The sequence below is a fragment of the Nycticebus coucang genome, chromosome 12, assembly GCF_027406575.1.
Source record: "Nycticebus coucang isolate mNycCou1 chromosome 12, mNycCou1.pri, whole genome shotgun sequence".
Taxonomy (NCBI): Eukaryota; Metazoa; Chordata; class Mammalia; order Primates; family Lorisidae; genus Nycticebus; species Nycticebus coucang.
In genome coordinates, this window is record NC_069791.1 from 669,975 (window position 1) to 697,155 (window position 27,181).

Sequence of the window (27,181 nt, forward strand, 5' to 3'; positions counted from 1 at the left end):
GTTCGGGGGCTGGATCTAACTCTGACAGTAGAAAGGGAACCAAGGGGCCAGGTCCTTGCAGTGAGGACAGCAGGGATGAGCCCAGAAGCAGAGATATAAAGATCCAGTTTTAAAGCTGTGAATTTTAGAAAAAGTGCCTCACATCACGTTTGTGGCATTTTGCAGTAACACAACACCAAGAAGGTGATGCCAGTGACTAGTCCCTGCGTTCAGCTCCATAGGCCTGGAGAGCCTGACGCGCAGAACACATCACACACAGAGAAAGATGCAGTGAAATGACCAGTGTCGTTTATTAAATTTGTTGGCTGTTTTAATGAAGCCCGTCTTCAGGGCAGAGTTGATGTGTGTACCCACCTGTGCGCTCCTATTAAAGTGTTGAACGCATTACCCTGCAGCTGTGAGTTTTCAGGCCCATCTCTTTTAAATAAATGTTAGTTCCTAGGGGCAGGAGCCCCATTTTTCTTTGATTTCCCCTCATAAGTACAGTGCCTGGCATAGGATGGTGCCTGTGGTGTTTGGAGAATTGAACTGAATATTGCATCTGTTTGCCAAAGAATTTAAGCAGATGTTTAGCCACAAGTTTTAAGTTGTACAGCACATACTGGGAGAATTAAAAATAAGGCAAAACTAGGAAGCGTGTTAATAGTAGGTGACAGGAAAACGGGACTGGGAAGGAAAGACAGAGGCAGTCTTCAGACTCCAGCCCTTGTTCCTGCTGTCAGCGCCTCTGACTGGGATGGCAGGGGGGCCCTGCCCTCTCTGCCAGGACCTGAAGCCACAGCTGTGGTCAGGAAGTGTCTCCCAGACTATGACTCCCCTGCAGTGTAGGACCCTTATTGACTGTTACGCCTTGGCATTAGTGTTGGGCAAAGCTCACACTGAAGAGTATAAATCACCAAGTTTCTTCAAGTTCGAAAAACCCTGAATCTAAAAATGTGATCATCATGAGTGCAGCACGGAGGCCCGGTTTTCAGGCCATTTCAGGCACGGAGTTAAGCCCTGGGTGAGTGTTAGTTCCCCAGTTCTTACAGCTCTGCAGGATGTGCCCTGTGATGAGCCTCATCCTACAGCTCAAGAGACAGAGGCCGAGCAAAGGTCCTACCCCAGGTACCTTGTGGCCAGTGTGTGCCCAGTTGGCACGAGTCCATCCTCTCCCATTTACCCCATGTTTGGGCCTCTCTTGTTGCTTAATGAAACCAGACTTAAAGAAGCTGGAGTTTGGAATATCTAGCTCTAGAGTTCCTTTAAATGCTGCTTATTAACAGCAAAAATCTTTGCAATTGCTGTCTTTCAAAGTGTGTATTTCCATTAAAAACATTTAACAAGCCCTGCTGTTGGCTGGACCCCAAGGAAGGGCAGAGGAAGTTATGAGCCTCCTGTCCTCGAGACGATTTAACAGGAGAGGGCGAGTGGCAGAGATACTTGAGCATCACAGGAAAATCCTGTCCCGTGGTGTGGGAGTCAGAGGAAAGAGGAGATGGCCTTTAATTGAGGGGGGAGGTAGGACGTTGTAGAGGGCGTGGGGACTTCTTTACAGGTCCAGGGAAAAGGTGCTCAGAGATGAGAACAGAAGACCCACACCCAGCCCTGGCTCATCTGGCTCACCTGGTCAGCCAAGGTTGAGGCTGCCATGGCCACCCCTCCCTCACTACTATTGAGGCTTTTATTGCTGGTTTAATAACTGCAATAAAAAATTAGGTTGGCTTGGCACCCGTAGCACAGTGGTTACGGTGCTGGCCACATACACAGAAGCAGCTGAGTTCGAATCTGGCCCAGGCCTGTAAACAACAATGACAACTACAACAAAGAAATAGCCAGGTGTTGTGGCGGGTACCTATAGTCCCAGCTACCCAGGAGGCTGAGGCAAGAGGATCCCTTAAACCTTAGAGTTTAAGGTTGCGGTGAGCTGTAATGCCACGACACTCTAGTGAGACTCTGTCTCAAAAAAAAACAAAAACAACAGCCCCCCCCCAAAAAAAATTAGGAGGTGAAAATCAGGTGTTTAGCAGGAAAAAAGTTCTTATGAAATGAAACATTATTACATGATCCAAATTCTTAGATCAGTTCTGATATCCAAGGCAGAGATATGTTTTCACCAGACAAGCTCACTCTATGAGTTCACGCTGAGCCCTGTCCCCACCGCACATTCTGAAAACCAGCCTCCCTCTGAGTCCGTGTTGAGCCCTGTCCCCACTGCATGTTCTAGAAACCAGCCTGAGTTGACCAGGGGACCCTGATACTCTATGTGGGGCATGCAAGTCCAGGCAGGGTGGGAGAGAAAAGGGAAGGGGGTTGCCCAAAGACAAACAATGTCTGATTCCACTCCTGAGATTGATTCACAGGGGCAGATGGGGGGCGAGGGGCCGAGTGGGGAATAGGATCGATGCTCCGAGTTCGGGGCCACAAAAGTTCAGTTGTGCAGGGGAGGAAGTGCAGGGGCCGCCGCTGGGCTGAGCAGCAAGTCTGGTGGAGATAGGATTGCATGTCCGGCGTGCTTAACCATAGTTTTTACAAAGATTAGGAGTGTGGTTCCAAGGCTGGTCGTCTCCCAAGACCAGGGGCTGGACAATTGTGCTCACCTAACACAGGCACCTGCTGTAGACAGAGTGGAGGAAAAACTGCAGCTCCCAACAGCGAATAGGGAGAGGGGGCCTTTACCTGCCCCTACAGATAACGGATGACAACTGGTGGCTGACTCCACAGTCCCAGGTCACAGGACAGCCATGTGGGTCCACCTGGGGCCATGGCCCAGCTGTACTCCGTGGGGACACTCAGTTTGGTGTGAGGGGCTCCAACAGGGAGCATGAAACGTGCAGTTAGTGTCAAGTGTGTGGCCTGTTTTGCTGGTAAAGTCGCCGCTGCAACCACCTCTCCCTCCCAGTGGCACCTGGCCAGACTGCAAGTTGGCATCCCGGGTGAGGTCACTGCTTGTTGACTGCTGGGCTGGACACAGAGTGATGTTAGCGACACTCACCTCACCTTTGTCTTCTCTCTAGGCAGAACATAAAGCCAGCCCTCATCACTTCCCTGTGCACAGTGCAAGGAGAGGGGCGGTTTTAAGGACTTCAAATTCCCGAGTGATATTGAAGGCTGGGTTGTTCTCAGCATCTGTAATGTTTAGGCATCGGTGAGTGTCACCGTGACAGTGTGTCCTCTGTCCAGCTCTGGGACAGAGATCACAGGCCCCGTGTGTTTTCTTGTGTCCAGTTTCTTCTTTTACTGGAATCTTCACTGTGTTTGGGAAACCATATCAGTCAGAACTTCCTAGAAAAAAATTAAATATAATGGCATTTTAGAAACTGTGAATGCCAGACCTCTCTGCTTCTGCACACGTGGAGCCCAGGTGTGTGTTGGGGAGATGAAGTCTGATCAGTTTGATCACAGCCCCCGCCTGAGTTCATGGGCTGCCAACTGGATGGAAGGGTCAGGATGGAGCAGCAGCCAGGCAAAGGGCTCTAAGATGCTGGGGCTCAGGACACTTCAGGGGCATCTGGGCATCTCCCTCTGTTACTTCTGTGCTTCGTTTTTCAGTCCCTATGGGTGGGACGGGGCCTTCCCAGGCTGATTTTAATCTGAGAACGAGAAGCTCCGCATCAGCCGTGCTTCTCCTGGAATCTCTAGGTCCTGGACTAAAAGGCTGCGGTTGGGAAGTCGGTGCTCTGGGTTCTAGGACACCCTGGGCACAAGTAGCCAGTGTCCTTGCCACGAGGCAGGACTGCAGTGGAAGCCGTGCGGGACAGAGGATTAGATTCATCTCTGGTTCTTTAAACCAGGGACTTACTCCAACTTTATTGTGAGTGCGTGTGTGCATGTGTAAGTGTATGTGTGAGTGTGAGTATGCTGTGTGTGCATGAGTGTGCTGTGTGAGTACCTCTGAGTGTGCATGTGTGTGGTTGTACGTGTGAGTGTGCATGCATGTGCACACGTGTGTGTGGTTGTACGTGTGAGTGTGCATGCATGTGTGCCTGTGCGTGTGAGTTGCACCATCCCTGCATAATCCCCAGGACCCCTGGAGTGTGACAGTGCAGGGTGGGAGACCAGTGTGCACAAAACACTTGTGAACTCCTTGGCAGTGTGTGGATTTTGTTTCATTTTTGACTTTACAGACTGTAAATTGGGTCTTTGCATAGTTTCGGTTTCATGTGAACATTTGCTTTGTGGGCCTTTCAAAAATTCCTTGTGGCTGAATTGTGACTGAATGAACACCACATGTGTACATCTATCAGTCTGTTTCTTTCATCTAAAGGAAAACAAGATCTCTGAAAAAATTACAACAGATCAGAATTATTTGCCAGCAGGTTGTCATGTAAGCCCTAAGAAGCTCCTGAGTGTCCGAGTGAGAGGCTAGGTGTGATGAGCCTGCTGCCCATCCTCAGAAGCTCCTTCCTTATACACAAGCATTCTATAAAATCAGCACAACTTTCTCAGATGTCATCATTCATCAACCTCAGTAAACACTTCTTAGCGTCTACTGTGGGCTGGCTATGCAGGGTTCACAGATCAATAGAGCGGGGTCTACCTTTAGGGAGCTCACAAACTTGATTCAGACACCACTAATAATAAAGATACATGTAATGCACTGGGAACAGAATGGCAAGGAAGATTAAATCTGCCCGAGGAGGCGGAAAACACTCTGCAGAGGAGGGAACTTCGATCTGTGACTAAAAGCTAGGAGGACCTACTGGTTAAGGCAAGGAATTCCAGCTGCTGTACCAGATGAATTCCCTAAATATCTGTGACACAATAGGTACTAATGTTACCGGTCAACAGCCCACAGCAGGTGAGCAGTGGTGGAAGGTGGCTGTGTCCCCTGAGTGAGGGGGACCTTGGATTCTTCCATCTTCCAAGTCTTGGAATAGGACATTTACAGGTGGAATTCAAGAAGCGGCCCCATGACCCTCATTCACACTCTGTTCTGGGATTCATACACTTAGCCACATCTAAATTCAAGAGAGATTGGAAAATGTATTTTAGCCAAATGCTCAACTAAATGGAGCACAGAGGGCAGTAAATTCTGGTAATCTTGCTGTGTGAGATTATTTCACATTGAGAAGTGGGGTCTACAACTGGGTTCTACAAACCAGCCTAAGTAGAAGAGTGCACGACTGGGGGGCAGGCAGCAGCAGGGAGAAATCAGACAGCGAGGGAGCAAAGGGCCAGGCTGTAAAGCGCCTTAAACAGCTTCCTGAGACATCTCACTAGTGTTAGAGCTATAGTTCTCCATTGTTTAACTGTCAGTAAATATTATTTGACCCTTGTGCTTGGCTGAAATTCACTTTTGAAACGGATGTAGTATTTATTACCTTAAATCTGTGGCATTGATATTTTTTTTTTTTTTTTGAGACAGAGTTTCAAACTGTCACCCTGGGTAGAGTGCTGGGGCGTCATAGCTCACTGCAACCTCCAGCTCTTAAGCTCAAGCAATCCTCTTGCTTCAGCTTTTCTTTTCTTTTTTTTTTTTTGACCAGGGCCAGGCTCAAACCTACCACCCCTGGTATATGGGGCTGACACCCTACTCCTTGAGCCACAGGTGCCACCCTCCTTTTTTTTTTTTTTTTTCAGTAGAGACAGGATCTCGCTTTTTTGCCCAGGCTGGTCTTGAACCTGTGAGCTTAAGCCATCCACCCCCCTCGGCCTTCTAGAGTACTGGGATTACAGGTGTGAGCCATTGTGCCTGGCCTGGGATTGTATTTTGATAATGTAACTTTTAAAAGTTAGAGCTTTATTGTTACAGTAAGATTATAATCTTCTTGCAGGTAAGGGTTGCATTTACACTTTATATATTTCCCTAGACACTGAGTTATCAAAGTTCTCCATCAGCGTCTAATTGTCTAATTAATTAGCCGATAGTTTAATAATAGCTTCACAAAAATGGATTTTATTTAAGTGGGTGTAAGAATGTGCTCCCTCTAGCCCATGTACTGTATGCACATAATCCAGTTTATACTGACCAGCAAAAGGGGCTTGTCTGTATTACATCATCAAATCACATATGTTAATTACCTACTTGAAGTTTTGAGTTGGACCTTAAAACCAAGTTGTGTATTCCTGTTCTCTAGGTATTTAAAGTCTCAAGTAAACAGTGTATATGATTGTCCTTAGAAATACGGTTTTGGGAGGAATGTTCTAGTCAGCCCTGTATCAGAATGTATTTTGTTTAACTTACTCTAAAACTAAATTTTCTGCTTCAGACTAGAAAACATGAAAATACACATGAGAACTTAGTCTGCAGAAGGCAGCAGACGAGCAGAGCCCTCAGTGGAGGTCTGCACAGGCATCGGCAAAAGCAGCTGATGCCTCACACCAGCTCTGTGCTGTGGTCCTTACGATTGCAGTCCCTGGGTGTCTTAAATGGATGCTCATGACTGTGACAAGTTGTTACCACAGGATTTATTATGGCTTGTAATGTGGGTAAATATTTTCTCTTTACAAGAAGCACATTCACTGGTGATTTGCTGAAACTTGCGGGCCTGCTGGTGAGGCTGACGGTCTTGTGACCTCTCCACACCTGCAGCCTCGCCCATGTGTGGCCATCACCTGGCTGGCGGTCCCTCCCGATGTGTCGCCTTCACTGGAGTCACGGCAGGGCTGTGTGGGTCACTCAAGATGTCCCATTAACCACTGGACCACAATGTGGACGTTATGTTTGTGACACAAGTCATCACTTTCAGGTTACACATGCAATTTGAAGGCGTATTTGCCAAGGTTTCAAAGTGAAATAAATTTGGTATAAAATCTATTTAACTAAAACTATGAAACATTGCTCATTGTGGTGGATGAAAGCACCACCCTAAATCTATGTTCTTATTTAATTCAACACTCGTTCATGGAGATCAGCCTCCGAGCCAGCTGTGAATGCCAAGAGAGTTGACGCAGTGTACAGGGAAGGCTTCACAGAGGAGGTGACTTTTATGCCAGGTTCTAAAATACACTAAATGAAGCATTCAGGGGCTTCACCCAGGGCTGCACCCTGCCCTTCTGTAACGAACAATCCTTAATATTTTTTACCCTTAATTTCAAAAGTGCGTGCACTAGGTTGGGGGTGGGAAGGTGGGTCCACACGCAGAAAAGGGCAGAGATAACGGCTTCCCGGCCGTGATGTGCGCTTCTCTCCTGCCGGTACTGTGACGCCTTCTCAGCCTCCCTGCCCACCACATGGCTCTGCACGCCTCCGTGTCTCTCTTCTCACTCCTTCTGTCCTGCGTTTCCTCCGTTACTGTCAGTGCTGCTGGAGATGAAGCTCTTCGGTGATGGGCTGTAGAGCACTGTTGGGGCAGCCGCTGCAGAGTGCCCACCTCAGGTTTGATGATAAGAGCTCTGGGGAGCGCCACCAGCTGCATCTGTAATTCTTTTTCAGTTTCACTTTGGACGGTAATTTTATTTTAAATGTTCAATGCTATCCTCCCAAAAGTAGACTACTATAATAAATATATGAAGATGAAAGGGAATAAAGTTACAGCAACCTTAGAATATTTTAGTCTTTATTGGTTTAAATCAATCTTCCTGTTACTGGGGAGATGAATCGCTGTTCATTGCCTATTCTGTTTCAATGATCACATGTAAAGAATTTATGTTGAATTCTCTTTGATATATGTAGTTTGGTGACGTAAATCCTATTTCACAAGGATTTTGCTTATTCTGTGAAACTCTGTTGCCCTTAGTATGCATCATTAAGACTGATTTCAGCACTATAGATATTCTGGCCCTTTGTTCTGGTGTAACGGACTTATCTGAAGTTGTTATGCACTTAGAGTTGTACAGTGTCCACCCAGTTGACCCGTTGCCTCTGGGTTGTCTGGACTAAGCCAGCTGGACGAGGTGGGTGGGTCGCTACCTCCTCCTTGTGTCTGAGGTGAATTCTGAGCTCGGTACTCTACAGGACCTATGGCTTCCTCCCCAGGACAGGTGCTCGGCTTTCTGGGGCAGTTCATGTAAACAGCGGTGACCCTTCACTGAGGCTGCCTGGCACCAGGAGCTGGCAAAGCTGCCCTCCAGGCTTCACCTGTAAAATGGGGTACACAGAAAAGCGGGGTTTTTCTGCTGACCTCAGGCCCAAACTGCAGCATCAGCAAGCTTCTGCCTGGGCATCTTCTCTGTGGGGTGATAAAAGGATTCAGAGGACTGTTGGCTCATTATGAATTTTCCTAATAGAATACTTTGTGTATTTTCTGGTGGGTTTTACTAACTTGTCTTACAGGCTGACTATAAACTGTGTTCCGTTTTCTAACTGCTCCAGTGCACAATGGGCAGAATCACAGCAGGTGATTCGCAGTTTTGCCACCTGGGAGTGAGGATGACTCCACCTCGCAGTCTCCACTGATGTTGTAGAATTCTCCCAAAATCCAAGGGCTTGACAGGTGGGGTTCACCTGGTATGACTGTACTGAAGTTAGGTAATGCAATCTCCATCCATCAGGAGAGAAGAAAGACACTGACACATCTGGAGGTGTGTGCACCAGACACACGTCACCAGAGAGCACCGGATATGCCTTGCTGGGGAGCATTTGGACACGGCTCACTGGGGAGCACCCGGACACGCCTCAATGGGGAGCACGCAGACACTCCTCACCGGGAAGCACCCGGACTGGCCTCACTGGGGAGGATCCACACACATCTCACAGGGGAATACCCGGGCACTCCTCACTGCAGTGTACCTGGACACACGTCACTGGGGAGCACTGTCTCGGTTGTGTGGGGCTGGCTTTATAGAGGTACCAGAGTCAGCACAGCCACCTCTACTGGCAGTGAAGGAGGACTAGTATGAGATGAAATATTCTGCTCTTAGACTGTTAAGATGTTAAAGTAGAAATTTGTTTCTGTCACGTGTAGTCAAGTGGACACGGGCAGTCTACAGTAACCAAGACCCAGGCTCCTCCCACTCTGCTCCTCTCCCATCCACAGGGCACTCCTTGACCTCAGATGTCTCGTTCTTGTCCACGAAGGGTGACAGAGGAGGAGAGGGACTCCCCTTCTAGAAGGCCTATGAGAATGGTTATCTCTGGAGATGGTTACACTTACACCTAGTACAACTCTTTTGTAGAATGTATGTTTTACCCCGGAGCTGGAACATAACCTACTTAGTAAAGTATCTCAAGAATGGAAGAAAAAATATCCCATGTACTCAGTACTATTATGAAACCAATTTTACACTTTACAATCACTCGTACTTTCATATAAAGAATAGATCACAGCTATGGCCCAAGATGAAGGAGGGGAAAAGGGGGTGTGGGGGGGGAGGAGGTCATATTGACGGAGGGTGAATGGTGGGATCACACCTGTGGTGCATGATGCAAGGCTACATGTCGGATCTATTGGTATAGAGTATAAATGTCTTAACACAATAACTAAGTACACAAGATGAGGTATATATTAACCAGTGTGATATAAGCGTTCCTAATTCTATATGAAATCAGCGCATTGTACCCCATAAATGCATTAATGTATATATAGTCTATGTGTTTATGATTTAATAAAAATAATTACTCCAAACATGGTAATAGCAAACAAATTAGAGCATAAAGTCTAAACATCTTGATAGGAAAATCCACACAGCCAAAAACCTGGAGGCCTTTGGTCACATCAGGGCTGGACACTCATCGCTGTGGGGGAAAGCAGCTCTAATTTTCTGCACATCGGAGATAGACTTGGACCTTAAGCTTTTCCAGATCACGGTACATTCACACCTATAGTTGAACTTCTGCAGCACACTTAAATTACATTGATCCAAAAAAAGAGTAAACCAAAAAATATACTTACTGTGCTTTGAACTTCTTTAGAAATAATTTCATGAATGATCTTTAAAATTTTCACATCACACAGTGTGCCATGGCACAGAGGTTGAATATTACTGCTGTAGATCCTTAAACCACATTCTGAGGCTGCTGGGCACAGTGTGGGGCTGTTCACTGCTGGGCTTGGTCCCACCTTCCATACCGGGAGATGGAGTGAGGAGCTGCTGCCTGCTGAGTAGTGAAGGCTAAAAGGTGGCCACAGGGGGTGGACAGGGGATGGACCACAGGGGGCAGACCAGAGGGAGTGGGTCACACTGAGCAGACCACAGCCAGTGAGCCACAGAGAGCAGGCCAGACAGGGGGCAGGCCAGAGGGGGAGGACCACATGGAGTGGACACAGTGTCACTTCCTGACTCTGTGCATGAGCTGCAGCGGGTTACATGCGACTCTTAAGCTTGTCCAGTTACACATGTGCATGTGGGCTCTGGAGTCCTCCTGTAAATAATGGATATCGAGATCTGGAACCGTAGAGAAGATACAGAATAGGAACGCAGGATGAAAAGGGAAATATGTGCACACATACATAGTCACACACACACACACACATGTATACCCACACACACATACGCATACTATACACACATATGTACATACACATACATAAATACACCAGCAATAAGTGAATACGTGTGTGTGTGTGTGTGTAGACATTTGGAACTTTGTTTTCTCACATGTAGCCTTCTATAGGTGAGTCACTATGAAAGTTCTGAGTCAGACTGTGCTATGACACAGCCAGCCGCGTCCTTTCTGACTCACCCCTGCAGGTTTCTCCCTGCTGGGCTTACTGGTGCTGCTGGGAGGGCTTCCTTTCTTTCTGTCCATGTGGATTTTACATTTCTTGATTTTTGTTATCTCAAAACTTTTGTAATGATCCACATCTACACATAAATGTTTTATCTCCTCATGAATTGAATGTAAAGGATAGCTTATTGTATTCAAAACATTCTAACACATCTTTTTTTCTCTTTAGCGTTAAATGAAAGATCAAATGTTTGTCGAGTGTTACTGAGCCAGATGCTGTGCATTTTTCATGGATTCCTTAAAACAACTCTGAAGAAAAAGTCAGCATGGCTAACTCTGCAGATGAAGAGACCGAGTCTGGGACGGGTGGAGACCTTGGCCCCCACTGCCTGCTCGGATCTGCAGGCAGACTGTCCCCGTGTGCTCGTTTTGTGTGCTCTCCTGCCCAATTTTACCTTCTCTATTAGCCCAAAGTAAAATTCCTTCTGAAAGTATTTCATTTTTATCTTAAGCTTTGCCTATCTGCTGCTCACCCACTGACAAAGCGTAGAGAGAAAGGGTTCTTTTGCTTCATGTTTATCAAAGAAAATTTAAATTTGGGGTCTGTGTTAAGAAACATGTAGCTTGCTTGATTTTAGAAGCTTCCACTGAAAGATATTCTTTTCATATACAGAATTGCCTCTTAGAGTGTGTAGGCAGTAAATGCTCTGGTTATTATTCAAGTGAGAAATGCCTCCATTTGGTAGCTTTTTTATAGCCTCGATTTCAATTTTAAGTAGTATATACAGCCAACCAATCTGGGAATACAATAACTTATTTACTCGCTTTTTAAAATCTCTTGCATTGTTTCTACAGATCATCTTGTAGTTTATTTTTGGTGGAAATTACAACATGTTCATTTCCTTCTCAGCTCACTGCTTTCGTATATCCAACTAAGTAGATTCTGTCTTTCTAACCCTGAATCCAATACAACTCTATTTATATTTTTTTATCATAATATGGACTTTAATCTTAGCTATTCAGCTTAACCTATCATCACCGTTATTGTCGTAACTCAGATGAACATGTTTTAATTCATTATGACTCCCTCTGAATCATAAGTGGATTCTAATATGTGTTGTTCTGCTAACAGGGGTCTGCAGTGTGCAGGGGCATCAGTTATCTTAAAGGGCTTCCCAGCTGAAAAATAACTCTTTCCTGTAAACTGTTAATCAGCAATCCATTTGTATTGACAAATCTCTTTAAAGTGTCAGTGCTTGCTGGAAATGTTAGTCCAGTTGGCTGTGCCTGCCTCAGTGCAGAAGGCATTGCTTTAATGTGATATTCATGCTTTTCCCTCCTGGTCTCTGGTGAAGCTGAGTCACACTGATGCAGGCATGCCGTGAGACAGGTGTCCTGGCACATTGGAGAAACACCCAGGAGGCCTGCCGCGTCTCAAGTGGGAGGGCAGCAGAGGCGGACAAGGGTGTGTCCCACAGACCCTCAGCCACAGCGTCCTCACCCTTCCCTGCAGTGGGACGTTGTCCCCAGTTCCACAGAATAGCACTCTCAAGTGTGGCATGCGTGTGCCTTGCGTTTCCATCTTAATGAGCTGCAGCTCCCGATAGACAGATCTGATGCGGCGCCCGAGATCCCACCTGTCTGACCAGCTGCAGGGGACGCTGGTCTGAAAACCTCATTTCCAGGGACAAGGCCACCAAGCACCCAGTGTCCCTGCAGAAGCTACGGCAGGGTGTGGCTCTCTGGATGCTCCTCCATTTCCGAATCTTCTTCTATCTCTTCCCACAGGGATTTACTCTTATGAGTTCTCTAAGTTGGGCAGTTGCATGTTGCTTTTCCGGCAGCACAATTTCTGATCCAACTCCTCTGTCTCTCTGCTCTATGTCCAGTCATGGGGCAGCCGGCAAGTTAGCCAGGTCAGAGTTTGCCTTTTGCTAAGGCTGGTCTGGTCCTTCCTACAATGTTTATTAGTGAAATACCTTCAGCTCATGTCTTTGAGAACTAACTTCAACCAAACAAATTTTCTATTTTTCAACTTTGAGCCAAAGTATCCTCTGCCCTGTCTCTGCCTAGGCCTTCACTGGCCAGGCCTGGCCAAGTGTGACCCTGTGGATGACTCTCTAGTGGCTGAATGTCCCCATCACCCAGCCCATGTCCTGCTTCTAAAAGATCTTTTGGGTGTAATTTTTTTTTTAATATATATATATTTTTTATTGTTGGGGATTCATTGAGGGTACAATAAGCCAGGTTACACTGATTGCAATTGTTAGTTAAAGTCCCTCTTGCAATCATGTCTTGCCCCCATAAACTGTGACACACACCAGGGCCCCACCCACCTCCCTCCTTCCCTCTTTCTGTTTCCCCCCCATAACCATAATTGTCATTAATTGTCCTCATATCAAAATTGAGTACATAGGATTCATGCTTCTCCATTCTTGTGATGCTTTACTAAGAATAATGTCTTCCACGTCCATCCAGGTTAATACAAAGGATGTAAAGTCTCCATTTTTTTTAATGGCTGAATAGTATTCCATGGTATACATATACCACAGCTGGTTAATCCATTCCTGGGTTGGTGGGCATTTAGGCTGTTTCCACATTTTGGCGATTGTAAATTGAGCTGCAATAAACAGTCTAGTACAAGTGTCCTTATGATAAAAGGATTTCTTTCCTTCTGGGTAGATGCCCAGTAATGGGATTGCAGGATCAAATGGGAGGTCTAGCTTGAGTGCTTTGAGGTTTCTCCATACTTCCTTCCAGAAAGGTTGTACTAGTTTGCAGTCCCACCAGCAGTGTAAAAGTGTTCCCTTCTCTCCACATCCACGCCAGCATCTGCAGTTTTGAGATTTTGTGATGTGGGCCATTCTCACTGGGGTTAGATGATATCTCAGTGTTGTTTTGATTCGCATTTATCTAATATATAGAGATGATGAACATTTTTTCATGTGTTTGTTAGCCATTCGTCTGTCGTCTTTAGAGAAAGCTCTATTCATGTCTCTTGCCCATTGATATAAGGGATTGTTGGCTTTTTTCATGTGGATTAATTTGAGTTCTCTATAGATCCTAGTTATCAAGCTTTTGTCTGATTGAAAATATGCAAATATCCTTTCCCATTGTGTAGGTTGTCTCTTTGCTTTGGTTATTGTCTCCTTAGCTGTACAGAAGCTTTTCAGTTTAATGAAGTCCCATTTGTTTATTTTTGTTGTTGTTGCAATTGCCATGGCAGTCTTCTTCATGAAGTCTTTCCCCAGGCCAATATCTTCCAGTGTTTTTCCTATGCTTTCTTGGAGGATTTTTATTGTTTCATGCCTTAAATTTAAGTCCTTTATCCATCTTGAATCAATTTTTGTGAGTGGGGAAAGGTGTGGGTCCAGTTTCAGTCTTTTACATGTAGACATGCAGTTCTCCCAACACCATTTATTGAATAGGGAGTCTTTCCCCCAAGGTATGTTCTTGTTTGGTTTATCAAAGATTAAGTGGTTGTAAAATGTTAGTTTCATTTCTTGGTTTTCAATTCGATTCCAAGTGTCTATGTCTCTGTTTTTGTGCCAGTACCATGCTGTCTTGAGCACTATGGCTTTGTAGTACAGACTAAAATCTGGTATGCTGATGCCCCCAGCTTTATTTTTGTTACAGAGAACTGCCTTAGCTATACGGGGTTTTTTCCGGTTCCATACAAAATGCAGAATCATTTTTTCCAAATCTTGAAAGTACGATGTTGGTATTTTGATAGGAATGGCATTGAATAGGTAGATTGCTTTGGGAAGTATAGACATTTTAACAATGTTGATTCTTCCCATCCATGAGCATGGTATGTTCTTCCATTTGTTAATATCCTCTGCTATTTCCTTTCTGAGGATTTCATAGTTTTCTTTATAGAGGTCCTTCACCTCCTTTGTTAGGTATATTCCTAGGTATTTCATTTTCTTTGAAACTATGGTGAAGGGAGTTGTGTCCTTAATTAGCTTCTCATCTTGACTATTATTGGTGTATACAAAGGCTACTGACTTGTGGACATTGATTTTATATCCTGAAACATTACTGTATTTTTTGATGACTTCTAGGAGTCTTGTGGTTGAGTCTTTGGGGTTCTCTAAGTATAAGATCTTTTACTATCTGAATTATCTCAAGAACTTTGTCTTCTACCTCTGAAATTCTTTCTTCTGCATGGTCTAACCTGTTGCTGATACTTTCCATTGCATCTTTAAGTTCCCTGATTGACTGTTTCAGTTCCTTCAGCTCTGCTATATCCTTTTTATATTCTTCATATCATTCATCTCTTATTTGATTCTGTTTTTGAATTTCCTTTTGGTTATTTTCCACTTTATTAGCAGTTTCCTTCATTGTTTCCATCATTTCTTTCATTGTTTTCAACATGTGTATTCTAAATTCCCTTTCTGTCATTCCTAACATTTCTTTATAGGTGGAATCCTCTGCAGTAGCTACCTCATGGTCCCTTGGCGGGGTTGTTCTGGACTGGTTCTTCATGTTGCCTGGGGTTTTCTGCTGATTCTTCCTCATGAGTGATTTCTTTTATCTGTTTCCTTGCCCTAATTTTCCTTTCACTTCCTCTTGCTCTTTAAGTTCTCGTGCCTGTGGAAGTTGCGGGCGGGTTTAGACGGATTGAACACACGCCACCACTTGCCGGTTTTCCACTGTTTTAGTCCTCCTCTTGGGGTCCAGAAGTCTCTCGCTGACTCCCTGTATCCTCTCAGGGGTGATGATAGGCAGATCCCACCAGCCAGAGATGCCTGGAGTCCTATCTCCCCAGACTCACGGTGCCCAGATGCAAGGAAGCTGTTACTCGGCTGCCATCTTGCTCTGCCTGTTGGGTGTAATTTTTATCTGTGCCTCTTTCTCTGGTGTTTCCAGCTTTTTAACAGTGTGATATGTCCCTGTCCCTCTCTGCAGGTCAGCCTTACTGCCCTCATGCTGCTGCTCCGAGGGCCCTTCCTCTTGCTCCCCAAAGTCGGTCATTTCCCCGTAACGGGCTGTGCCTAATTCTGCCGCAGCCTCGCCGTCTGCTGCATCTCTTATTCATATATTTGTTCTACCCACTGGGCTGTGAATGGCTTAAGAAGAAAAACATTACCTTTTTATTTTTAGAACTTGTAGTGCAGTATCTGGGACCTGCCAGGCACAGAATAAATGCACAGTGAGTGACGCTGGGGTCTGGGCCGCCTGTCTCCGCATTATTCACGCTGTTGGTCCTAACTCACCATCTTTCCTGCGTAGCTTGTCTCTCCAGGCTTTGGTTCATCTGCAGTCTTGGCCAAACCCATCAGGCCTTTCTGTTCTCTGTATGTTATTTGTACATTTTCTACAGGGCTTTACTGGCTATTCCTGAGTACTGATCCTGTAAGCCTGAAGTCCTTTATGAGTTCACATATGTCACAGCCCGACTTCTGCAGAGCTGACTTGACAGCTTTTCCACCAAAGAGCAAAAGAAGTTTCCATGTGGGTTATTGCTGCCTGTGGACCTCATGTGTGGAGAGATCCTTTTTGCATAAAATACGTTCTCCCTGACATTACAGGGGCCCTGCAATGCAATGCCTTTTGCCTTTTATAAGACCAGAATGACTGTTAAATCCAGAAACCCAATTCATTGATTTTCTGCTGATAGATGGCATGGCCATGCAATACAACGCGTTTAGTAAATGTCAGCTGTATTAATAGAACTGTCCATAATGGAATTGGGTGCAATTTATGTGTATAAAACTAAATTACAATGGATGAGTTACTCAAAGGATGAAGAAAAATAACATACAGATAGTGTCAGAGGCCGCATGGGCTGGGTTATAACAGTCTCCAACCCTCAGGCTGTGGACCAGCACTGGTCCACAGCCTGTTAGGAACCCAGCCACGCAGCCAAGGTGAGCAGCAGGTGAGCACCGAAGCTTCATCTGTGTTTACAGCTGCTCCCCATGGTGGCATCACCACCTCAGCTCCACACCTCCTGTCAGATTGGGATAGCATTAGATTCTAATGGTGTGAACCCTGCTGTAAACTGTGCATGTGAGGGATCTGGGCTGCACTCTCATATGAGAATGTAACCTCCTTCACCCCATCCATGGAAAAATTGTCTTCCATGAAGCCAGTCCCTGGTGCCAAAAAGGTTGGGGACTGCTGGTCTACACAGAACGAGGAGCTGATGTGGAAATAGCAGCAGCTGGGCTGACATGCAAAGGCAGGTGGTGCAGAGCGGGATGGGCAGGAGATACTGCAGGTAACAGGTGCAGAGCGGGATAAGCAGGGGATGCTGCAGGTAACAGTTGCAGAGCACTATGGGCAGGAAATGAGGTAACAGGTGTGGAGCATGATGAGCCGCAGATGCAGGTAACATATACAGAGATCAATGGGCAGAAGATAAAGTAACAGGTGCAGAGCATAATGGGCAAGAGATGAGGTAAGAGGTGCTGAGCATGATGGGCAGGAGATGAGGTAACAGGTGCCGAGCACGATGGGCAGGAGATGTGGGTAACATGGAGCCAAAGGGCTGCAGAGCCATGCGGTCCATAGAAGACAGTCAAGGCTCCCATTCAGACAAATCTCATGGTCAGAATTCACAGCAGAGCAAACCCAGGAGGACAGACCAGGAGCAGGCATCCAGATGGGGGGCCTTGGAGCAGGAGGACCCGGACACTCAGCAAAGACGTGTGCATTCTGTGTGGCCTCCTGGATGACTGACAGTGTTGAGATCTCAGTGTCTGGAGAAGGTGTGGAGGAGAGGGGAGGCAGCTGTTATGGTAACGGACCTGTTCTTTCAGGAACACAGGACTCTGGCCATATGTCCTGGTGGAGAATGAAGAGAAGAGTGATTACAAATGAGATTAGTTTCAGGCAATGTTTAGTATCTTTCACATTTAGTGTATTTATGCACACATTCACTTGTTTGTTTACTCACGTCCTACGCCACATACCTTGGTGCCTTTCCACTGCCGCAATGAACAGGGCAAGCCAGGTGGCGCTCGGGAGGGCCTGCCTGGGCTGGGGACAATGCTGGAGTTATGACACAGGACTGAGGGACCTGCACACAGTGCCATCAGTATCATAGGGAAGGACGAGATTCTGTTCAGTTGTGGAGCCTGCAGTGCCGAGTGGAGACAGAGAAACCACTGTCAGAGAATTTGCCTCCCTCATAAGCATGTCACAGAGGAAAGGTCCTCTACAAAGAGTTCATCTTTCCACAGCTGTGGTTCCATGGTGGGCTACTAGGAACTGATGATTGTTGAAAGAAGATTTATTGGTACACTGATTTCATCGCCATTAGTTATATCTGCTTTTATTGCATGATGTTAACTTTCTTGTTATCCGATACTTTGTGGGGTGGTTTGGACAACACCATAAATACTCTAGGCAAAGGTCAAGTGCATGGCCCCCACGAAGCCTGTTTACATCGTGGGAATCACTCACTCATCTTCCCCGTGGGAAGTGTTGTCACTGCTCTCACTGGCCGTGGTGCTGCCCCTCCAGGCCCTGGCCCCAGTCTCTGAGTTCAGTTGGCTCAGACTGGGTGGGATCCGCCAGGCTCCTTCTCACCATCCCTTCTCTGTCTGAGTAATAAGGTGCACATGACCACTGGCCACACCACCAGCCCTGACACTGCAGACTTGCTTATGCTGCTGCCCAGACTTACCTTGTCCACTATGGGTAAGGTGCCACCAGCCCAGTGGCTCTCAATGTTTTTTTTCTACAATGTATTTGGGACACAAATATTCCCACAAGCAGCCTGTGACTGGAGTTAGCCCCCAGGGCTCTTTTTCAGTAGATATTTAACAAGGACCTACTGTGTGCCACTAGGGGAGTGGACGCAGCCCCCACATCCCAGCTGGAGGGGTCCCTCTCCTTATTCCTTCATTCCTTCTGCTGTCACATCCTACAGAGAGGTCTCAGGGTTACTCGTTTGCCTCAAGAAGCAGGCACTCTTCCCAACCAGTGTATTTGCAAAGTCCGTCAGGAGAGGTGGCTGGCACTGGGTCACCTGTTCTCTTTCACTATTCTGATGACAGGGAGGAATGTGCTGCTCTTTTTTCAATATGAATTTAATTCTTATGATGACTATTCCACCTCCTGCTTTTGCTAGTCATTAACTGCCTTCAATTAACTTAACCAAACAAACAAACATAAAAACCAGAGTCTCACTTTGCACCGTGGCTAGAATACAGTGGCACCATCACAGCTCACAGCAACCTCAAACTTCTGGGCTTGTTACCCGAGAATCAAAAAATCCCTAATGACCATATGAGAGAGCCAGACACCGATGCAAATCACACGAGGGCATTTATTCAGGCTCGAGCCAGGGCTGCCGGCATTCCCAGACACAACTGGGGCTGAGAGCCCTGTTCTCGTCAACTGCAGGGTTTTTATGCAGTGGTTATGGGGTGAGGGGAGTGGGAAACAAAGCGCAGCCTTAGGGTTGGTTATCCCTTATGCTGACACTAGAATTTAAGGCTGATAGGGTCCCGCCAATCTCAACGGCTGGGGGGCGGGTTCTGATGCACTCCCGGAGATAGGGACGCATCCTGGGAGATAGGGACGTGTCCCAGGAAATAGGGAGGGGTGTGGTTTACTAAGAAATGAAACAAAGGATTTTCAGGTTGCTTTTAAAATGGAGGACAAAAGCCTGAAATGATGAAAAGCTCAAAATGGCATCACTGGGTCATTCCCCACTTCTCATTATAACTAGGAGGACCCAATCATGGGACCTCCATGGTGAGTCTGAGATGTTCAGGGGGGGCTCAAGGGCTGATACTGGGCCCTGAGAACCATCAGTTGCACTGCCTCAATTCTTTCATAAGTTTGTTAACTATACATGGTCCTACTGTTAAGGCTAATAAGAGCAGACTTAGGAGTCCAGCTATGGCAGAAATAAAGGTGGTGAGCCACAGGACCAATTAAACATAGTCTCATACCAACTCTGAGTTTGCTCTCTTTCATGTCTACGTTTCTGTAATCCTTCTCGTACTAGGGTCATGGATTCTTTAACTAGTCCAGAATGGTCAGCATAAAAACAGCATTCCTCGCCCAGAGCAGCACACAATCCCTCTTGTTGCAGGAACAACATATCGAGCCCCCTCCAGTTCTGGAGCACTACTTTGGAGAGGGAAGTGAGGGAGTCCTGAAGTAGAGAGATGGATTTTTCTATTCTTCCTATATCTAGATCGATGGCCGTTCTTAGCGCCCCATAGTTTTTATCTTGGAGGACTAGAGCTGAAATCCCAGTGCCTGTCCCTGCTAGCCCCAGTCCTAACAGGGTGGAGATGATGAGCGCCGTCACAGGTTCCCTTTTGAAACAAATGCCTGTGCTTTCAAATCTCTGAAAAACAGTCTCTTGTTCATGGTAGATTAATCTAGGTATTAGTTGCACAAGAACACAATAATCTTTGGTTGCATTTAAAACCCCTGAATGTATGCATGGAGCCAGACCCGTGGAGCAAGCCCACCAGGCATCTTTGGGGGGCAGCAGATACCCAGCTCAGTAGATCTACCCGGCACTGGTAGATTTTATTACATAGATTCCTATGAGAGGTGGGCACCCTTCCTACGCAAGTTCTCTTCCCTGATACAGATTGGAAGGTAAGGAGAGGGCAACTATTCTGATGCCAGTGGCAAGCTGCAGCCTCACCAGGGGTAAAGCTATCTTGGAAAGCTACACCCTCGTAGTAAGGGGGGTCTCACATCAAGGCAAAGCCAACATGTGTTAGTCAACTCCGACCACAATTGAGTAAGTACCTGATAGGTGCTGATGAGAAGGTCCCAAATAGGATATGGGGGCCCAGTGAGGTTGGTTGGGGTGGGGCTGAGAAATGGGCCAGGAGAGGGGAGAGTAGAGGGCGTAGAGGTGGGGAGTGGGGGTGGAGTAGCTGGGACTGTGGGTGTGGTTGCAAAACCGTGTTAGGACCCAGAGCTGAAGAGGAGCCTGAGTTGGGGCGGAGTAAATAACTTTTTAAAGTGAACGTGCCCCCTTTGTCCGTGTAGGGCCACCAAACGCTGTCATACAGGCGGATTCCCCAAGTCTTTCCCCATTCCCAACCTATTGCCTTTTCCCTTCTGCCTTGAAACTGATGAGGACAGGGTTGCAGAGCTGATCTGAAGGGCTCCGCGCTCCCGGTGGCCGGCAAGACGGTGGGGCTGCCGTGGCTCTTCTTACTGTAATGAGATCCCCTTTGTAAGGGGTATCCCACATGATGTTGCCCATGGAGACACAACTCCAAGCTCAGCAGAAAAAATGCTCAGCTCCGCCACACTTGTCTACCCAGTAAGCAGGGCACAATAATAGTGACTGGTATCCCACCCAATGGTTCCAATTAAATCTTCTAAGTCTACCTGTAGATCTGGATACCAGTCACCCTGAGGGTATAAGCCCCAGGTCTGGTTTAGAATTCCCCCTTTGATTCCTCCCAGGATCTGCCAGATAGTGTTAAAAGGTTGGTGCAGGCTACTGAGGATTTCCTGGGAACTTAAGCAAGGGGAGGGCACATTTAATAAGAGAGTCAGGGTTGTCATCAGGGCGATTGTGCTGGATGCTTGAACCTGAGTTTGAGCAGGTTGGCAGGGTTTTTCCCGAGCTTCCATTGTGGAGTGTAGTCCTCTCTGATAGCAAACAGGTCTGCCAACCGGATGTGGGTGTGATGGACCCACGTGGCGATGCCGTTGACCTTGAGTGTGGTGGGGGTGGTCAGGATCACAGTGTAAGGTCCTTTCCACCAGGGTTCGAGAGTCTCCTGCCAGTGCCTCTTGACATAGACCCAGTCCCCTGGCTGGAACTTGTGAGGCTCTGGAATTGGACCCGCTGCGTAGGTGGCACTCAGGTGGTTCCAGTTCTCTTTTTGAACCTGCTGGTAACAGTGGAGGGAAAGGAGAAAATCTTCATCATTCACCTCTGTTAAGAGATCTATGCAGTTATTTGGAATAATGGGTGGGGGGCTCCCATAGAGAATTTCATAGGGTGAGAGACCTAGGTTATAGGGGGAGTTTCTAACCCTATATAAGACAAAGGGAAGGAGAGTCACCCAGTCTCTGCCAGACTCCAGGATTAATTTAGTTAAGGTCTCTTTTAGGGTTCCGTTCATTCTTTCTACCCATCCTGAGCTCTGGGGCCTGTACGCACAATGTAATTTCCAGGTTGTTCCCAGTGCAGTGGCTACCCCCTGAGTTATCTGAGAAATAAAGGCTGGCCCATTGTCTGAGCCGATTAAAGCTGGCAGTCCATACCTGGGAAGAATGTCCGCCAACAACTTTTTTGCCACCATCTGTGCTGTTTCCCTCTTGGTGGGGAATGCCTCTACCCACCCTGAAAAGGTATCTACAAAAACTAAGATATACTGTACCCATACTGACCAGGCTTAATTTCTGTGAAGTCCACTTCCCAATACACACAAGGCTTGGTCCGTCTTGTGCGGGTGCCTTGCATTTTAAGCCCGGCCTCGGGCATTAGTGACCTGGCAAGCTTTGCAAACGTTTACTGTCTGGTCCACTTTTGTATCCACTTGCTTGATCTTAATTTGTGCATGTTGAACTAGATCTCTTAACTTCTTATTGCCCATATGGGTTGCCTGGTGCATACGCTGCAAGATGTCTAGTCCAAGCCGCACAGGGAGGATAGTTTTCCTATTGGCTATGCGCCACCAGCCGTTATACTGGGGGAAGGGAGGATTATGGGCTTGAGGGATGGAGCGGATCCACGCTAAGTCCTCAGGGGTGTATTCAGGCTTTTCTGGCAGGACCGGAGGCCCAGTATCGGGTAAGTTAACCGTCAAAGCCTGTGTGGTTCTGAGGGCTGCACTTCTGGTGGCTTTGTCTGCCTGATGATTTCCCTTTGCCATGGGAGCAGTAGGTTTTGGATGATGGCTAACTTTTTTGGCAGCCAGATGGCGGCTAATAAGTCTAATATTTCTTCTTTGTTTTTAACGGTCCTCCCTTCTGCTGTCAACAACCCCCTCTCCTGGTAGATGGCCCCATGTATGTGAGTGGTGGCGAACGCGTACCGACTGTCAGTATAGATATTAAGTTTTTTTCCTTGGCCTAGAACTAAAGTCTTGGTGAGGGCAATTAATTCAGCCCGTTGGGCAGAGGTTCCAGCTGGAAGAGGCTCAGCCCACCCAGAGCATTCCTGCCTCAGGGACCACCACCGCTCCCGAATTCCGTTGGCCATTTTTAATGAAGCTGCTTCCATCGTGAACCAGGTTTCCTCTGCGTCCCGCAGCAGTTGGTCAGTCAGGTCTTGGTGCGTGCTATGGACTTGGGCTAGGATATCCTGGCAATTGTGGAGTGGTGTCTCCACTTTCAAGTGGGCAGGAGCGTGGCGGGATTTAAGGCAGTGCTGGGCAAGAACCGAATTCATGGCGGGTTTAGCAACAAGCACTAATAGTGTGTTAGATGCGTATTGCTCATTCACGGGTCTGGGGGTTGTTTTAAGACCCCCCCTCAATGGCATGGGGCGTGGTCAGCAACAGTTCCTGCCCCAGGGTGAGTTTGTCTGAATCCTTTACTAGCAGCACAGTGGCTGCCACAATGCGGAGGCAAGGGGGCCATCCTGATGCTACCGGGTCTAGTTTCTTTGATAAGTAAGCTACTGGGTGATTCCAGGGTCCCAGTGGCTGGGTCAGCACCCCCTTGGCTATTCCTTTATGTTCATCTACACAGAGATGAAATGGTTTTGTAATATCAGGGAGTCCCAGAGCAGGGGAAGAGAGCAGAGCAGTCTTAAGTTTTTGAAAGGCTAGTTCTCTTTGTCGTCCACTCAAAGGGGTGCCGCTCCCTTGTGGCTTCATAGAGGAGTTTTGTGATTTTAGCAAAGCCTGGTACCCAAGGTCGACAGAACCCTGCGGACCCCAAAAACCCACGCACCTGCCTGGGGTTTGTTGGGGTCGGGATCTTAAGTACAGTCTGTTTCCTGGCCGCAGTGAGCCACCTTTGACCATCTTTAAGGGTGTATCCCAGGTAACTCACAGTTTGCTGACAGATCTGGGCCTTCTTTGCCAATGCTCGATACCCCCGGTCCCCCAGTGTGACGAGCAGGTCTCGTGTGCCTTGCAGGCAGTCCTGTTCATTGGTGGCCACCACTAGAATGTCATCTACTTACTGAAGTTGAGTTAGGTTGGGATGCTGCCTGCGGAACTCACCCAGGTCTTCATGCAGGGCCTCATCAAAGATAGTTGGAGAGTTTTTGAACCCTTGTGGCAAGTGGGTCCACATTAGCTGCCCACTGATACCCCTCTCTGGATCACTCCACTCAAAGGCAAACAGGGACTGGCTCTGGGGTGCCAGCGACAGGCTGAAGAAAGCGTCTTTTAAATCTAATACTGTATACCAGGTCTGGGATGGGGCCAGTGAACTTAAGAGATTATAGGGGTTTGGCACGGTGGGATATATGTCCATCACCCATTTATTAACTTACTGGAGGTCTTGAACTGGCCAGTAATCATTGGTGAGGGTTGTTTTTTTTTTTACTGGTAGCAAGGAGGTGTTTCATGGGGACTGGCAGGAGGTTAGAATCCCTGCATCTAATAACCGCCAAATATGTGGCAGAATTCCTTTTCTAGCCTCAGGGGTCATAAGGTACTGCCGTACCCACACTCGTTCTGCTCCAGGATTAAGTTCGACTATAACTGGGGCCTGGTGTCTTGCCAGCCCCGCTCCCCCTGTTTCAGCCCAGGATGACATGTAAGAGTCCAGCCATCTGGAGTATCTGCTCGGGCTGGTGACAGAGGTTGTTGATGGAGCCAATATTGATCCTCCAAGCGTAGAGTGAGAACATGGACAGGATGTCCCTGTTTGTCTGTAACCTGTGGTTTTCCTTGTTTGAAAGAAATTTGTGCTCCAATTTTACTAAGGAAGTCTCTACCCAGGAAGGGGTAAGGGCAGTCTGCAATGACCATGAATGCGTGTGACACTTGACCTGCCCCTATGTCCACTGTTCTCCGGGTGGTCCATGAATATTGCTTCAACCCAGTAGCACCCTGCACCCAGGATTTCTTGGAGGCTCGCTTGCCTCCACTTTCTATTGGGACTGAGTGTTGTGCACCTGTATCTATTAAGAAGTCTATTGGCGCCCCCTCCACTTTAAGGGTTACCCAGAGCTCGGGGAGGGGATCTGAGCCTCGTCTTTCTAGTCACTGAGTTCCTCAAGTTCTAGGACACGGGCTCGGTTGCGAGGGAGATCCTCCTTGTCCTGTTTTTTTGTCTAAGTCTCCTTGCATTACGCACACTGGTCTCTCGGCAGCTGAGCTCCATCCCCCCAGGGTGACTCCCTACCTTTTCCAGCCGCCAGTCTCCGCAGCCTCCGCTCCTTCTCTTCAGAGCCACTTACCGTGGTGGCGAGCAGGATCTTAGCGAAGTCCTTGGTCTGCTTGTTGCTGGCACGCATCTGTCTTTCCTCTGGGCTCTCTTGGTTGTTGTATACTCGTTCAGCCACCACCAGCAAGTCCTGCAGGGACTTCTCTGCCAACCTGTCTATTCTCTGAAGTTTCCTTTTAATGTCTGGAGCTGACTGATTCACAAAAGCCATCATTACTGCAGCTTTACTTCCCTCCACCTCTGGATCCACGGGCGTGTAAGTGCGGAACGCCTCCATGATCCACTCCAGGAAGGCGGAAGGGGATTCATCCCTCTCTTGCTGCACATTCCCTACCTTAGCCAAATTAGTCAGCTTCCTCGCCGCTTTACCCCCCCATTAGAGTCTGGCAGTAAACCTGGAGTCTCCCCTTACCTTCTGCCGTATTGAAATCCCAGTCTGGCCAGGTCAGTGGGAACGCAGCTTCCATTAATACTGGATTTGTGGTAGGCTGCCTATTGTTGTCTAGGATGGACTTCTGTGCCTCTATCAAGATTCGGTCCCTCTGCTCGGTAGTGAAGAGGACCTGTAGCAGTTGCTGGCAGTTGTCTGAAGTTGGCTGATGAGTGAAAAAGACAGAATCTGATAAGTCAGTAAGGGCCGGGGGGTTTTCTGAGAACTTGGGGTTCTGCATTTTCCAGTTGTACAGGTCACTTGTGGTGAAGGGCCAATAGTGTAAAGTTCCCTCCTCAGGAGGGCCCACCGCCCAGAGTGGTGAGGCTGTAGAATCGGCAACAGCCCACGTGTCCAGGCACGTTCAGTAGGGCCCTCCTGCGGGTATGTGGTGGGCTGCCGGCAGGTGGTGCTGCTGCTGCTTCAGCCTCTCCCAGTACCTGCTGAGCGTTATGGCGCGCCTGAATTAAAGGGAAGTAGGGTGAGAGAAAAAGTTCTTCCGGGCTCGCCTCACTCAGCAACACAGGATACAGGGGTGCAGAGACGGGGGTCTAGCGTCTCTGGGTTTAGGCTTTTCCCACAGGGCAAACACTGTGCAGGCCTCTGCTGTACTGGCCTTGTTTCCTTCCACCCGGGGTGGTAAGATACTTTTCATCCAGGGAGGAGGGTTCTTGACCAGGTCCTGCCAGGTGGTGATGTACGGGAGCTGATCGGGATGGCCCGTCTTAGGCCTGTAGACAATATCCTTAATCTGGAGGATAAAAGGGAGGTGGAAAGTTCCTTCAGGCGGCCATCCCGCGTGGAAAGTCGGCCATTCACTCCTGCAAAAAGTTTCGAGTTTATTTTTCTTTACCACTAGACCCAGGTTCTGGGCACGGGCCTGGAAGTCCTGGAAGTGGTCAAGGATAAGTCTGTCCCATCATCTGAGTCGCCCACCCAGCACACAGCACAACACAGACTACGCAAAGACAAAGGCAGACGCTGCCGCGGCTGAATTGAAGCAAAACTGAAAGTAATTGGATGGCCTGACGCTCGTCCGTGGGCGTTGCCCACCCTTACTCCAAAGTCCTAGGGGGACCGATTCCACGTGATCCCTGTAGGAGGCTGGGGGGTTCCACATCCCAGATCCTATCAAAAGCCCTAAGGGGATTGAGGCTGGGGGTTCCACATCCCAGCCTTCCCCCAAGGAGGTGGGAACGTCTTCCACTGCCTCCGGTCAGTGGCCCTCTGGTGTGTCCACCCAGGCTGTCTTCCGACCACAACCCCAACCTGCACAGTACAGAAAGAATTCACCGAGACAAACAAAGACATGTATACTTACCGGCCCCCCGGGTGGAGTCTCTTGGGGTCTTGGGGGTTCCCAGCCAATGCACCAAATGTTACACCTGAGAATCTAAATTCCCAATGACCATATGAGAGAGCCAGACACCGATGCAAATCACATGAGGGCGTTTATTCAGGCTCAAGCCAGGGATGCCAGCGTTCCCAGACACAACTGGGGCCGAGAGCCCCGTGCTCGCCGCCCGCAGGGGTTTTTATGCAGTGGTTATGGGGTGAGGGGCGTGGGAAACAAAGCGCGGCCTTAGGGTTGGTTATCTCTTATGCTGACACTAGAATTTAAGGCTGATAGGGTCCTGCCAATCTCAACAGCCTGGGGGGGAGGAAGCGGGTTCTGACGCACTCTGGGAGATAGGGACGCATTCCCGGAGATAGGGAGGGGTGTGGTTTACTAAGAAACGAAACAAAGGATTTTCAGGTTGCTTTTTAAATGGAAGACAAAAGCCTGAAATGATGAAAAGCCCAAAATGGCATCACTAGGTCCTTCAGGCTCAAGTGATCCTCCTGCCTCAGCCTCCCAAGTACCTGGGACTTCAAGTGGATACCACCATGCCCAGCTAGTTTTTGCATATTTTTATGGAGGT

At 47.7% G+C, this 27,181-nt stretch overlaps 1 protein-coding gene and 1 long non-coding RNA gene across 7 annotated transcripts in view; one reads left to right on the forward strand and one right to left on the reverse strand.

Moving 5' to 3' along the window:
- Positions 1-27,181, forward strand: part of GRIP1 (glutamate receptor interacting protein 1) — a 687,322-nt gene that overhangs the window by 317,101 nt on the left and 343,040 nt on the right. The window lies entirely within an intron of this gene.
- Positions 21,232-26,759, reverse strand: LOC128561025 (uncharacterized). Its single transcript, XR_008373196.1, has 3 exons — positions 26,581-26,759; positions 21,872-26,010; positions 21,232-21,366 (listed from the first exon to the last, which is right to left on the reverse strand). It is a non-coding gene; the product is annotated as an uncharacterized LOC128561025 (long non-coding RNA).